Here is a 15,127-nt window from a genome sequence, read left to right as displayed (position 1 = left end):
AAATAAATAGGAAAGACACGAGGTTTATTTGTCTGCAACTTGTTTGTTGTCACTTACAGCTTCCTCTTAGTGAGTTGATGGCTTTCTTTTTAAATGCGGCAAAGGGTTCTCTGGAAAAACTAAAATACTTGCTCGATTTTGCTCACTAATTTAGTATGCAAGAAATGTTAGTTTCTTCTCTCAAACCCCAGCAGACAGATGGCAGAAAAAATATAGTAGACTCTGGACTCCCACTGAAAGCTGACCTAGACTCACCCTTGGCTTTATTGTTTTTCTTTCATAATTAGCTTTTGCTCAGCTTTGTCATTTTCATAAGCCTCAATATTCTTCAATTAACAAAACAGAACAAGAACAACAAGAGCTTAGGCAGCTCATGAGGTCACTTCTTGCAGGGGCTGGATTATGGCACCAAAAGAAGCCTGAAAAGCATGTATTGATCCAGTCTGACAGTTCCTGCCACATTAAGCCTCACCACAGCTGTGATATAAAGGCGCTTAGAGCTGTTATCATAAATACCATCCACTATCTTTAAAGATCATCAAAATTGCTTCACATTGTATAAGAGTTATTGTCATATAATTTGTTCAATGCATTTTAACAGCATAAATTGGTTTAGCATTTTAATACTAGCTTAAAGGTCAAATGCAGATAATTTAAACTAACATTTATCCTATGAAAGTTATCATATAAGCTCAATTTACTGAATGTGTGGAATGAAAAACAGTCATCTTTATAATTTCCTTCATTCATCCAAAAGCTAAATTTATCCAATAAAATTTGGTTTTGAGTGTTAAGGCACATTCATTTAAACTGTCAAAGAACATATTTGTGATTATTTTGTGAATGCCTGTAATATTTAGGATATGATCTTAAAAGCAAAATAAATTTCCTATATTTATTTCTGTAGGAAGATTATTATAAAAGAGGCATATTTATAATTGGGAATGGAAAAATGCAGCTACAGCTTTTATGATGAACTGAAGATATTAGGAACAAACATGTCTATGGATCCCTTAACCCCACCTACAGCTCGGCCTCTGCCCACCCCTAGTCCTGCTGTGCACAGAAAACTCCCTTCCAGCTTGTGGCTCATTGAACCAAAAAAACATGAAAGGCAAATGCCCGTTTGAGAGAGAGAAAATAGATTGATGATGGGTGGAAGGCAATATAGTCAACAGCATCAGCAAAGGCAAGTAGGCAAAGTCTTGTTGTAAAGAATCCTTTCCCAAGGGAGTCTCCTGGAGTTTTTCTGCTGTGAGGAAGTGATACAAGACACTGGTATGACCTATAATAAAATGTTCACTCAACAGAAGTGGAACAGCTCTCAGGTCCCAGAGGAAACTCCTGGTCCCACCCTAAACATGGCTGTGGAAGAGCCAGTGGCATGCTGATCACTCTGTTCTGGTGGCATGGGATAGACCAAGACCACCTCTGCTGAGACTGATGTGAAGCACAGTCAAACTTTACACTTGAACTGCCAAGGGTTTGTCCTAGAGATATGGTTTATTCCAGGGTCTTTTCTTATTCTTAGAGTTGTTCTGATTGTGTAAACAAGCGTTTGTGCAGCAGGAACTGGAGCAGAGGTTTCCAACATTCTAACAGACTTCTCTAGCCATTAGGTTACGGAGATAATTTCTCAAATGAGTTGGTCATATACATACATATGTTTTTCATTTTGTTCTTGGGGCAGAGGGGTGCAGAGCAGTGAGGTGAACCCACATTCTTTACCTCTCACATGACTTCTGAAGCCAATAGACAATTTCTTGGATGGCTCTGGCTGCATTTTCTTTGGTTGCAGTTTCTAGAGCCAAGCTATCTGCCCAGCTGCGGTGCCATTTAGTTTTCAGGACTGATAGTCAGCAAATGCCCACAGCACCACCCCAGCCTTGTGGCACCCCTCTGCCAATCTCATCTTCACTGAGAGGGGATGTGGAGACTCTCCCAGGTCCCAGAACCTGCCTTCTATGGTCATCACAAAGTTCCTACCCTCTTGCTCCTTGTTGGGGGTCAAGCATGTGTGCAAGCGTTCAGAGCACTAGCATCTGTGGTGAGAGGGGGGAAAAGACCAAAACCAGATGCTTAGAGAAGAATAAGAAAACAGGAAAGCCCACAGTGATGACACCATGAATACTCGCTCAGCCTCCAATGATTTGCAGCTCAGGGCCTTTCCCAGGCAGAGGACAAGGGTCAGGGCATGACTGCTGGACACGGGCTGGAGGAGCCAGTGCCAATGCATAGCAATCCCTCTTGGAAGGCTCCCTTGCTTCTTGTTTTATCTGGCTAGCCCTAATTTCCCTCAATCTGCATGGAGATTTTTATTAACTTTCTAATCTTTTTCCTTCACTGTTTGAGCAGTCTAATCTGGTGAGACAACACCTAATCTAGTCTTAACTCTTCCATGCTTTTCCAAACCTGATGTTTGTGAGCATTTCTAAAAAGCTTCTCACTGTACAAATTAGCTAGCTTAATAAGTATTATAAAGGAGAATAATTGTCTGTATTACCACAGGAGCTGTTGGTTATGATATTGTGAGATAAAAGATTGAGTGCATGAATCATTTGTAATAACAAATTTTACTTCTTTTTCTATTCATGAACAGTCTGTAAAGCAAGCTAGTTATGTCAAATGACTGTATAATTGGAATTCTTTAGATTTTTTTCTCCTTCTTTTTGGTTTTATTCCTCTGGAAACACAGGGGTGAGGGAATCTCTTTGTTTTTTTTCCTTTTCCCCCCACTTATTAGAGAAAAATGAAACTTTCAAAAATGAAAACCCTACCCTCACTTTAAAAGTAGCTCACACCTTTAAATTTCAGTCTCAGTGAGAAAACAATAACAAGAAATAGCACTTTTACCTCTATATCTAGAAGTAATAACAAAAGGATTGAAGATTTTTATCTCATTGGACAAATAATTCACAGTACTGTTCTTCTTTCTTATTGTCAGGGAAAACTTTTGGTATTATTCCTTCAGTGTGATTCACAGGTAGAATCAGCATTTTCCTAAGGATATGTAATATTTGCTAATATTCTAATTCATTGAAAAGTCCTTTTTTGGTAGAATATTTGTGGAATGTAAATATAAATGGAAGGGTCAGATAAATTCAACTAAAAAAATTACCAGCCCATTTTTATACTGTTTTTTGTTTCCATATGTTGTAGTTTAACCCCACCCAGTAGCCCAGCCCCAAGCAGCCGCTTGCTCACTCCCCTCATGGCAGGACCGGGGAGAAAATAGGAAGAGTGAAAGTGAGAAAACTCATGGATTGAGATAAAGACAGTTTAACAGGTAAAGCGAAAGCCACATGTGCAAACAAAGCAAAGCAAGGAATTCATTCCCCACTTCCCATGGGCAGGCAGGTGTTCAGCCATCCCCAGGAAAGCAGACTTCCATCATGTGTAATGTGACTTGGGAAGACAAATGCCATCACTCTGAATGTCCCCTCCTTCCTTCTTCTTCCTCCAGCTTTATATGCTGAGCATGACATCATATGGTATGGAATATCCCTTTGGTCAGTTGGGGTCAGCTGTCCCGGTTGTGTCCCCTCCCAACTCCTTGTGCACCCCCAGCCCACTCGCTGGTGGGGTGGGGTGAGGAGCAGAAAAGCCCTTGGCTCTGTGTAAGCACTGCTCAGCAGTAACGAGAACATCCCTGTGCTATCAACACTGTTTTCAGCACCAATCCAAAACACAGCCTCATACTGGCTATGATGAAGAAAATTAACTCTATTCCAGCCAGAACCAGCACATCCTGTGGTAAACAAACAAACAAACAAATTAGGCTTAATCTAAGAAGGAAAAAAACAAAAAAAAAAAGTGGAATATTCCAAGTGAAAAGAAAGGCCCATCACCAGGAACTTCTAAAATCAGATTAGACAATGCAATGAAGGATTCCATAAGACAATGGATTTTTGTGGCCAAAGAAACTTTTCTGGCACACTAATAATTCTATATTCTGAGTTGCCTAAAATGTAACTTAAGGGAAATATTATCATTTTTTCAAAATGCAGATAGCAAACTTTTCCAAGATCAGCTTTTGTAAGATGATTCCATTTAAGGGCAAATTTGCAATAATTTTCTGTAAAGGAGTAAAGAAGAATAATTGGAAAATTTGAGTTAAAATAACAAATTTAAATAGATCGTATGGGCACAATTAATGTCAGTGCTGTTTCACCACTTTAACAAACTACTGCGCATCAGCAAAACCAGATTTCCAGTTGCTGTACATGCTCTTTGCCAAAGCTAATTATGAAATTGCACAGTTTAGCCTACATTTTCATTGGCTTTTCATTTTCATTTTCATCTATACTGTCTCTGAAATCTGCTCCAGGATAGGAACCCCTTTCCTCAGCCAGCTGACCTGGCGCAGCCCACGTGCACAGCGTGCTCTGCCAGCTTCCATGGTGCAGAGCATTTTAACAGTTCCTGGCTGTGGACCTGACCCACGCGCCTCTGCAGCTCCTGAGCACAAGGACTGTGTCACGTACAGCACGTGCCGGCTCCATGCTCCTCACACAACCACACCAGCTTTCCTCGTAGAGTGTATTTCTTTTTAAGATGTGAAGAACTGTCTGCGTTGTCTGAGCAGAACCACAAGCCAGGTCTCTGAACCACCCATGAATTTTGTTGCATTTTGTTGTACTCCAGAAGGTGTGTTGGGAATGATCTGGCACTGGGGTTACCATGACCACCTCATTTTTAGCAATTGCTGATGAAAAAACCCCACCTGACTTCTTTCAAAGGCAGAAATAGTAAGCATAAGAATTACTGTAGGTCTACTACTTTTTTTGTAGTATGCATATAATATTAGCATTTACATGGAAGGCAGCATTACCTTTTTTATTAGCATTTTCCCTCACACATCTCGGAAATGGTAACACTTCTGAAATCACCAGAACTCCGCAGGGGGAAGGTTTATGAGGTACAGAGTAGAATGCCAAGCCCTAGCTTCGTTTTTGTCTGTGTGAGCTTCTGTAAGAAGTTCATGAGTATTAGTGCAGTTAACCTGATTCATTGAGGTCTACAAGAGCTCTGTCTTTGGAACCCAACACAAGCCTTGTAAGTAGCAGATACTGAGAATAATTTGAAGGGGTTTCTGTGTTAGCAAATATAATCTCTTTTGTTTAGAAACACTACTGGTCTAGACGTGTTGCTGTCACTGTATTGCTAGCACTGCAAGCTCCTCCAAGGAACTTGTCTTACATAAAACCCCTTAGGAGTTTCACATTGCTCTGGTAGGATGTTATCTTCCAATTTGCATTTCTAAACGTGAGAAATCAGAAGCAATGACATGCTGAAGAGATGGATTCACCCATGTCCTCTCTTCCTCCTGCTCAATGGGTGTTCAGAATTGAGGGAGGCTGAGCCCACTGAACTCACACAAATGCCAAATGCTACTCACACAGACCTGAAAATTGCAGTCAGGATTCGCCCTTACAGCTCACTACTACATTGATCACAGTATCACTGAAAGGTTGAGGTTGGAATGGATGTCTGGAGGTCATCTGGTCCAACCCCCCTGCTCAAGCAGGAAAGAAATCTAAGCAATGAAATCCTTGTTTCAAAATTTGGAAATCTTATGAATGTCAGCTACAGAAAGTGAAAATAGCCCATATGCAACCAGAGATTTAAAGAAAGAAGTTCAAACCCTGTATCTTTCCTTATAATACCTATGGTTGTAACAACAGATGAACATTTTCCATGTTTTCACACCCGCCCCCCCATGCCTTAGAAATGCATGTGTGTGTGTACATGCAAATTCATACGGTAATTCCCTGAGAAAAACCCAGCTTTGACCATCTACATACGTTCTTACCTACACCCCATATGTTCAGCTGCCACATCACCTACGGCACAGTTCAACATGTAAGGATGAGAGATAGAAGGAGAATGCTTTGAAGCTACCCTGTCAATGTTTGAGAGTGAAAGATTATCCAACTGTTCTCAATAGTGCAACCAGCTGCAATGTATTCTCACTTAGACATTCTTGAAAGCAAAGGGGTCTGGTCATCTGGAGAGGTGAAATATCCCATCATTTTACTCCCTCACCGAGGGGACACTGAGGTTGTGATTGATATGAAGAGAGTCCTAAATGAGAGGTCCCAGATGATCTTAGATATCCCTATTTTGTTTTTGTTTTGGTCCCCGCCCCAGCTTTGTTGACCAAGGAATGTAGGGGTTTTATAACTGAATCAAAGACCCCCACGCAAGTTATTCGTATTTCAGGGGTATAGCAGGAGTACCATGGTTTGGCAGGAAATGTGAAATTTAGTTAGTAATTTGTACTTTGTTGTTTTGTTGCATTTATCTTGTAAACTTTTACTAAGAAATAGGTAGATATTTTACTAATTCGATGTGGAGTTTGTTTCCAGCCTTTCAGGAATAAAAGGAACAGACCAGAGTGGGCTATTTACCCAAGAAAAAATTGCAAAGGAAAGTGATTGTCATTCGGGATACTGTCACCTCAGGAAAAAATTACAGCAATATGACTAAATTTTCTCTCTCTTTCCAGGGTTTCTGTCAAGGTCAAAGTCATTTACACAATATGTCTGGGATTAAAAGACACAATTTTAATACAGAAAATGGAGATGACCCAGAGTAATGTTTCAGAGTGATGGATCCCTCACGCAAAAGACATCTCCAGATTCATCACTCCTCCATCCTCTTGCAGTGCTCTTTCAAGCACTTCCCAAGCATTTCTTATGTTGCTTCCTTGAGCTATTTAAATTTTTTCATCTCCCCCAGCCTTTGCTTTCTTCACATCCTCCCTCAGTCTCCTTTCATTTGTCTAACTCTCTAGCTCAAGATCTTATATCAACTAAATGATAAAACATAACAAAAAATATATAAAAGGGCAGACCCCGACTGCAAGCATAGGGCGAATGTGATGTGTGTGTTACAAATTGGTGACCTCAGAAAATGATTTTGGGTAATCCTTGACCTCTCCTTTGCTATTTCCATCATGCTTGTTTCTGTCCTGGATGTTAAATATGACTTCCACATACAGGGGGAAAAGGCATTTAAATATTGTTTTTAGTCTTTTTGATCTTTTTATTCTGGCTTACATTTACAGCGATGATAATGTATCATTGCTCCTTCTGACACAAATATCCCATTCTGACAAAAGTGTCTCTCCACGGAGAAATAGCGTAAGCCTGAGGCCCTGTAAGTCAGCTTTGCAGGGAAGGAGAAAGCAGTGACACAATGCTGGGTACATTCTAAGTATAAATTGTTTTGTTTACATATATAAACCAGGCCTGGTAGTAGAAGTGGTAAAACAGCACTTTGGGCTATTTCTTTAAGGAATGTTTGCTTAACACCCATGTTTAGTTGTCAGAGAACAATTATCTCAATTATAAATATTTATTCAGAGAAGAAAGGACATAACAAATACCAGGGTTCTCTACCTTTTTCCAGATCCTTATTCTCAAAAGGCAACCTTATGTGTCTTCTCAAATTGAAAATTTGTACACGTGCTAGGATCTTGAAAAGCTAAACGTAAAAGTAGCACCTAGAAACACTTGCCATAATAGTATTTTCTTCTTTATCCAATATTCCAGGGTATTTCTTGCTTGTCGTTACTTCAAACTATTGGACTTTGACCCTCCTTTGAAGTCTGTGGCATATGCTGAAAATTAAGCAAGTTCTTAAGTGTTTAGAGGATTGGTTTCACTTAGAAATAGTCAGTATATTTAACTTCCAGCGCTAATTCTAAACTTCTGTCTTCCTCAAACTGTGTCTCTAGATGACATTAAGTGCACACAAGCTGTAATGCTGTGACTTCTTACAGTCAGTTATACCTACTTTTACTGAGATTGTACTCAAAGTGGCTTATGATCAAAGCACATGGTTGTGCAAAGCCACCACACAAAAGGTCGTGTCACCTTAGGCTGCCAGCTGCCAAGCTTTTAGAGGAGCACGGAGACCAGAGTATAAAGCAAATTACAGCTTTGGTTTGATAATAAATGCATGTGATTAGCCAAGAACTAATATGTGTAGATCAAAACTGATTTCTTAGAAATAACTGATAGGAATCAAGATTTGTGATGAGAATTCTTGGCAGAATTGAAAATCACAGCCCAGACACAGTGTGGTGAGGATTGGGATCACTTAGCAATGCATTGTTTCAGAATTTCTTTGGCAGAATGATAATAGTTCTTCTTCTCTATCTGCTAAACCCCCCAGCCCTGGAAAGTCTCACATCAGGTTTTTGCAGGAGAGTTTCTTTACCTACAGAGACAGACGGGGAGCCCACTTCCTTACTCTAATGGGTTTCTGCTGAGCCGAGATCCTGCTTATCTGTAGAAATAATTGAGGGTATGGGGTAGAGGAGGAAGCACCAAACAGTTTGCACTGATTACCTACATAAATTTTCTCAGGGATGAGCAGAAAGGATGGGTGATGGCTTTCTGGATAAATATTTTTACCTCTTCTATTGTCCCCTTTAATGTCACTTCCATCTCTGTGATACAGAAGATGGATTGAGACTTAATGAAGGAACTTCAGCCAAAGTGGTAGAAGAAGACTCAAGGGTTTCTTATTCCTTGTGTTCAATCCTTGTGGATTTTTTCCGTACGAAGATACAATCAGAAGTGGAAGACCTAAACTACAAGCTGCAAACTTTCTTTTCTAGTGTGATGAATCCTCCTCCTCAAATTAACACAACAGTCCTACAGAGACCTTGCGGTTGCCTTTAGTGGCTGGGCAGTTTAGTTTTATGGGACTTGTTGTGAAGTCTGTAGTCTGTTTGTCCAGGTATGAGTTGCCATCCACATAGTATAAACACACAGGACATAGCACTCAAATCCCGTTCTCCAGATTGGTATATCCCATTTTAAAACAAACTGTTTTCCTCCATGAAGTCACACATCAGCTGAATAAGACAGTGGGTCACAAATAGTGAGTTGCACATCAACACACCAGGGTGTCCTAAGCAGAATACAATGATATTGGAGACAATACTATGATTGCAAAATCCTTGTATCTTTTCCTAACATTAAGCTTGTAATTATCCTGCTGACTTAATGGGATTGCTGTCATAATTGAAGTCAGGCATTGCTTAGTTATCTTCATGATCATCACTCAGAATAGATAAGACAGTTATTAGTTACCTTTAAAAATACACTGCATTTTATTGTAAATTTCCTGCTCTTTTGCTGTGTGGTAGGGTTTGAAGAAAAAATAAAATCTAACAAAAGTTTTTACTCACTTGTAAAGCCTAAGTCAGCCTCAAGCCTCAAGTAACTCTTCTGAGTACTGTTAAGAAATACATGCTTTTGGAAACAACATGCACAGAGGAGCAAAGAGATTGGTGTCACACCTGGAGGGCTTCCATTTCTTGTCCTCAGCAACCTGTGCCCCTCATACAGCTGGTCATATGGACACCAGTCCAGAGCCACGCTTAACACACCTGAATTTATAACTGGTTTTCTTACCTGCTGTAGCACTGCATCTCCTCCTCTTAGGCAGGTAACAGCAAAAGCATCACAAGGTACAACAGTTGTTCCAGAACCAGCCATTTCCTGAGTTGTTTAATTCTCATTTTGGCAAGTTGAACACTTCAAATGAGATATTTAAGTTGAATATTGTAAATTGCCTTAATTATCTTAAATAATGCACATGGCTCAAAATATAGAAGATCTGGTGTTGAGGTTATAATAGCTTTCTATTGAGATCCATATTCATGCAGTTACTGGGTAAGTTTTCCTATGCAAAGCACAAACCCTCTCCTCTAGTCAAGGAAATCAGCAACAAAATTCCCCACAGAGTTCACTGCGCAATAGAGGTCTGTTAATGACTTCTGCTGAAGGCTGTGAAATGAAAGACGTCTTAGACAATAAAATCTCCTTTAGTTCTATTTACAGTGAAGGTATGGGTTTTTTTCAGCACTGCAATACCCCAACTAGTTTCATTTCAGATGGGTTAATTATGGATTTTTTTAATTTTTTTTTTTTTATTTTGTGACCCCATCAGAAAAAAACTGATTCATGTCAGAATCAAAATGGGTTTTGGTTGCATACAGAGCAACAATGAACTGTGAACCAATAAAAAAATTGTTTATGAACCAAGTAAAATTGTTTTGCTTCATCTAAGCCCTAATTGTTTTTCATTTTCTTTTTTATTTTAGGTCTATTTGAAAGCCAAAAGAAAGCCACTTGAATTAAAAGATAATCTTTAGAAACTAAGAAGAAAATATTTGGTCAATTTTAAGTTAATGCCTCTAAATTTTCCAGTTCATCCTTGACTGAAATGAGTTTCAGTCTTTAGCAGTTTTAGTATTCTAATTAAGTGTTAATTTCTGCTGCTTGTCTCACTTCAAAATTCCATTTCTAGGAGGATATTACTTGCTAAAAACCTCCTTGTCAGCTCTCAATAGGGAATGACATGTAAAAAGTGGAGAAAGCACTCTGAAAATGATAGATTCATATGAGTAGCAGGAATAACTCAAACGTGTTTTTGTGAACTGGGCACTCTATCTTCTGAGTAGTAGGTGAATGGTAATTTTATTAAGTAACCTAAAACCTAAAATCAAGGAGGAAATTAGGAGATTTAGAAGGCCTTCCACCTTTGACAGAACAGCCAAGTACTAGGACCTGACAGGTACGATAAAGAGCTTAGATGTTCTTCTGATATTGTCCTTAGCCATAAGCCCCCAGGCTTTGTTCTACATGCTTAGTTAAACTGTTTTTATCTTACATAAATCCTGGTAAGCTACTTTAAGACCCATCAGACTACCTCAATTGCCATTTAAGTGTTTTTTTCTGCACTAACTGCTTCTTGTTAAAGAGTTTGACATTTATGTGTCTAGACTTGGGTTGTTTTGATATTGATTTTGTACAGAATGATAATGGAGCATAGTGGCAATATTACTTTTGCTGTCATACCTACTAGCAATATATCTCTCTGAACTTCTTATGTTGGGAGCAAAATCTACACACATTTAGGTCTAAATTTAGTCAGTTCTTTGGAGCGAGGATTCTACTTTGCTTATTTTTCTGCTGCAGCTGACATTTCCTTCCTTACAGTGCCGAGAATCTTTATTTTGAGGGAAATCTGTCAAAATGTGGGGCTTCCAGCTCAGTGTCTGCACAGGAAAGATGATTGTGGTATCAGCTAACTCTCTCCCTCCCTCTTTCCCTCCCTCACTAATGACCTTACTGTGGGTATGGAAAGCTGCTTTCTGTAGATGCTTAAAGTATCCATAATAAGCCAATCAGTTTTAAGATAGTTACTGCTATCTGTTAAATAAGATGAGCTTTAGGTTGTCTTTTTTTTTTTTTCCCCCCACATCTTTTGCTTTTTTCTACCTCAGATCAAAATACTGGAAGGACTCTCACTTTTCTGGCCATGATTTAAATACAGTTACAACTATGAAGATTTTTAGGCAGACATTAATTAAGAGGTCACCAATTTTGAGAAAAACACAAGGCAGAAAATTTTGTACTATTCCCTTTTGTAAAATTTTGTACTTTTCCCTTCACTGCACAAGCCAGTTAAGGGAAAGTCAACCATAGACATTTTAGGACTAAAATCGCTTTACTCTTGAGGCATTCATGTTAAATATTGTACTAATTTTGTATGCTAAAATCTTCAGAGCCAAGCTGATGACAGTGTTGACCTTCAAAACCACCCGGGTATGTGCCTCAGCATTTGTTTCAAGCCTTTGATAGTGCAAGGATCTGGAAGTCATCTTTTCTGAGTGGAAGGAAAGAGATTTCACCTGGAAACAACTGAGTTGTTAGACATTTCATGCCTTTTCTTTCTCTGCCTCTTCCACTGGTGTAGAGGGGCTTCTGCTCCTCTGTCCTCTTCACCTTTCTTCCCCACCCTGCTGATACCTGGGGCTGTGGAAGCACACGGGGATGTGCGCATGGGGATGTCAGCTCACCTGCTCGCCTGCAGCCGGCACTCCTATGTCCTGAGTTACACAACTTTCCAAGGTGCAGTTTGCTACAGCTCTGCCTTCCTGCCAGTAAGTAGATATAAGCAATTCCGAAAAGGGCATTTCTGGTCTAAGCCAACATATCCCAACAAGCCAGCAAATAAATTCACGAATATCAAATATATAAGTTGAGAATGTGTAAGATAATAGTTTCATACCATTTCCTGAAAGTGAAGAAAATCACACACAATCTGCCTTTTTCTGTATACCTTCATTTGTATTAACTGGGAGATGTCTCTGTCTAAGATTCTCACTCTTCTTTTTAATCACTTGTGTATTTAGTGCTTTTTATCCTACGGAAATGAAAATACTGGCTGATGGATGAGGCCTGGCCAACATTGTTGCAGTTATCAAGGACACTTCACATTCCTGGGCTTGACGATGCTGCTTCCCAGTGTGATGGGCAGGAGGGAAATGGCCCCATGAAGCTGCCATCTGAGATGACTTCAGCAGAAGTTGCCCAGCTTCATATTCAGGAAACAAAGTGAACTTTAGTTCAAAAGTACTGAGTGCTGCTTAGCCAAGTATTTACCCTCAGAAGATGGTTAAGCACTGCAAACTCCATGTTTTGATCAATGTGAAAAATATAAGAAGCATCAGGCCATTTTTATATTTATTTAAGAAATTCCCAGTAAGCCCTGGTTAACCATTTCACCCCCCTGTCATTATCAATCTCAGTGGACATATGTTCAGTTTGTAAATTATGTGTTTGCAACCAAAAAGAAAATCTCATGGGTATTTATCTCATTTGACAATGGAAATATATAGTATACAGTCAGTTCTAGCTAAAGCTAGCTTAAATAAGGAAATCAAACCCTTTAAACCCATGGACTAAGGCCAAAGTTTTCACATCTATTTGCGCATATTAACATGCCATTTTTACTGAAACCTGTGATACATATAGAGCTACCTTCAGTTTTCACCCTAGCGATGTAAAATAACTGTCCCAGTAACCTTCTTGTCTACCGAGAATTTAGTTTCCCACTAATTCTAACATCATTTTAGTGCTTAAGGACCCTTGAATTATTACTTTCTTTCTCTCAAATATTTTGTGTAGACTGACAGCCAAGTTCACTGGACATTTTTACATAGTGGTACTCCAGACATTTGACCATTTAAAATAGGAATAACATTTCCAAGGAAATATATCTGTTCCAGGTGTTCTGATGACCACTTCAGTTTTCTGTAATCCTTGTGTAAACTTGATGGGTTTAATTTCTAACTGTAATTTTTTTTGCAGAGGGAAATGTACATTGCCTCTAACTTTAGCCCAGCAAATTGTTGTCCAGGGCTGTCCAGCAATTCTGGTCCTCTCTGGTTTCTTCTTATATTAAAATTTCATGCCTGTGAACTTCAATACTCTTTATAACTTTCTTAATATGAACATGAGAGAGCAATACAGGTAGCAAACACATAGAGAAATGTTTCTATATGTCATGTTTGAGGGCCATATTGAGACATTGAGGCTAAAAAAGAATTGTTATCAAATGTATTTTCCAAAATTTCACCCTACATAGTCGGAAATACCCCCTTTTGGTACAGTTATTTAACTTTGAGCAGCTCTATACATCTACAAATATTTTTTTCATTTACCAACCAATGAGCATGTCTACCTGTTCTGGGGTGCCCAGGACTGCGATAGGATCCAGCCCCTCGTGCAGCTCCTGCCTCCAGGGGAAGGTAGCCTCCCATCCATCCACGTTTCCCTGACTCCTGCCTTTTCTGAGCTTTCCCTGGAACTGTTTATGAAGAAGCTTCTGTATATCGTGCATCTAAGAATGCTAACTTAAAATACACCCTAGATATCATGTTATTTTCTAAATTAGTTCTTTAATCAAGCTAGTTGTCCAGGCTTGCACTATACTCTGTGAAGAGAGGTGGGAGCTTGTAGAGGGCTATTTCACTCAGCTGAAAGAAAATTTGGACAACTAACAGAATAAATGCCTATCAGCAAAATTAAGTGAAAGGAATCCCTTTCTCAATTGAAATATAAGATATTGGGTGTTTCAGCAGTCTGGGCTCTCTGGAGTGCATTCAACTTGCCCTTCACTGTAAATTTCAACTACAGCCAGTTAGGTGAAACAGGCATTTCAAGGATTTTTTTCACTTGCTTTAGATAGCCATATTTAATTCCACCCAACAGTTTCAAAAGTTAAGGCACTGCTCCCAGCCTCATTTAAAAAAAAAAATAATCACCTACAACTGATCGGTCTGCGTTATGTGATAAGAGATTACCCAGTTAAATATTTATATTGTTGTGACTTGCTGCTCTACTCTTTCAGGCATTTGTCTGGAGCATATCTGTCAGTGGAGATGGGACATCTTCCATGTGTGTGATGGGCAAGTGTGAATGCTCCTCAATGCTTCTTCAGCCTGTCTGGGTAACCAGTGAGCTCCATACCTGAAGCTGTCTAGCTGTGTCAGCAAAGGACAAAGCCCAAATCTTAAAAAAACAAGTGGGAAGCAGACTACAGTAAATGGGATCTAGTCCTTTAGTAATGTAATTAAACATCTTTGAATCAGAATGAGCTCATGTGCAACATAAACCCATGTCTGCTTAGAGCCTAACACATAGGTCTCTTTACTGCATGGATAATGATCTGTTACTGGGGAGTAGTAGATGAATGAGGTTTATCGTCATCCCTCATTCTGGGTAAAAACTTAGAGTGGTTGCTGGTTGTAATAATTGTGATATTTTATACAGTTGTGTGACTAATTTGACCTCAAATTGTTTTAGCTTAAGTAGTTTTGTTTTCATTGCATTATGTATTTTTTTCTATTTAGTTGCTTAATGTAGTTAACAAAATAGATACAAATGGAAACCTTCATGGACCAGATGTTTCTTTCCTAGACTGCAAAGACCGCAGGGTACATTAAAGACAACTTAATAAGCCTAACACAGTGGTGGTCCAACAGAACTTGCCCATTTTACTTCTCATAAAGTCCTATTAAAAGGCCTGGTCCCATAGGCTTCACTGAAAAGCTCAGACTTGTACTTCTAGTTCATAAAATTGCTAAAATATTTTGGAATATTTGAAGCTGATTTGTAAACACTTGTGAAATCGGCTGAATGCAGACACTAGAACAGAGTAAGTAATTTAAAATGAGTCAGGCTGCCATTTTGGTGGCTGAAAATACAGCCATATCACAACCTGTGGGCTTGCTGCAGCATCTAAAGGTTATCTTATA

This window comes from Balearica regulorum, chromosome 4 (genome assembly GCF_011004875.1).
Source record: "Balearica regulorum gibbericeps isolate bBalReg1 chromosome 4, bBalReg1.pri, whole genome shotgun sequence".
Classification (NCBI taxonomy): Eukaryota; Metazoa; Chordata; class Aves; order Gruiformes; family Gruidae; genus Balearica; species Balearica regulorum.
This window is presented reverse-complemented; position numbering follows the sequence as displayed.